This window comes from Bison bison, unplaced genomic scaffold (assembly GCF_000754665.1).
Source record: "Bison bison bison isolate TAMUID 2011002044 unplaced genomic scaffold, Bison_UMD1.0 scf7180017854952, whole genome shotgun sequence".
In the NCBI taxonomy this organism is placed as follows: Eukaryota; Metazoa; Chordata; class Mammalia; order Artiodactyla; family Bovidae; genus Bison; species Bison bison.
The window spans coordinates 20,830-21,896 of record NW_011485525.1 but is presented as its reverse complement, the minus strand read 5'-3'; the positions used below and the strand labels follow the sequence as shown (position 1 = coordinate 21,896).

The 1,067-nt window shown below is 38.2% G+C and overlaps 1 protein-coding gene across 1 annotated transcript in view; it reads left to right on the top strand.

The window, feature by feature from the left end:
• PIH1D3 (PIH1 domain containing 3) overlaps positions 1–1,067 on the top strand; it is a 17,517-nt gene that overhangs the window by 7,703 nt on the left and 8,747 nt on the right. The gene's annotated exons all lie outside the window — the stretch shown is intronic.

Here is a 1,067-nt window from a genome sequence, read left to right as displayed (position 1 = left end):
GCTTCAGCCTATTAAAATTGGTTTCCAGCTGTATGCTCAGATAGAGCTGCAGAATCTAGTTAGCCAAATAGCATTTGGGGTCAGGAAAGGGAACCTTGGGGAGTCTTGCAGCAGCAAGATGGGCTTCATTTTGGGTAGGAGAGTTGCATGAATTGACCTTTGACTATTTCACACTCACTGCCAGTATGCTCAGAATACTCAAAATACTTCCATGTAACCCCTTGGTCTCCATTCTCCATCTCCGTGGACATTAGCAAACTTTGACTATCAGACTGCCAATGTGAAGGCACACAAAATTTGTTTGAAGGCATAAATCTCCTAGTATAGCAGAATATATCAATTTGCTTTAAATTATTTTAATGTTCTTTGTTATCATGGCCAGTTTACCATGAATAAACCATCTCCCATGAACATACATATCAACTTTCTCCTCCCCAAATTCTTTTTTCCCATAGTGTGGAAAAACAAATAGTATAATCTAAATAGGCAGCCAGTTCAGTGGTTCAGGTTGACACTGGATTGAGCTTCTACCCTCCAGGAAGAAGTTAGGTGGAACCGGGCAAGTAAGACTTGCAGATGGAAATAAAATTTGTAGAAGAAGGGAACTGAGTTGGCTTGGAGCCAAGCCAGAATTAGTAACCAAGAAGTTTTAATCAGGGAAAATTCTTAGTAGAGGCCAAAGAAAGAAAAATCAGGTCATTAGTAACAGCATTGAAGATATACAACAAATAAGACACAGAAGAAAAAGTTAAGAGCAATATACCGATAAGTTGGGAAGGCAAACTCATTTTTGCTACCTTAGCTGAGATAGAGTGGTACATCCTGGGAAAGGTAAGGTTATGCCATATAGAAAAATTATAGTCAGTGCTTGAGAAATAGTGATCTTGAATAAAGTGAAATGGAACTTGTAACTGGAACAGATTCATAGATAAGAATTTATCCTGGTTACAAAGCCTGTTTCCTTTGGCATTTATGCATGGTGATGTTTATTTGCAACTAGAGGCGTTTTCAGGGGAAAGATGAGTGCTTATGAGAATAAAGACACTAGAATCATTTTACCAAATTGT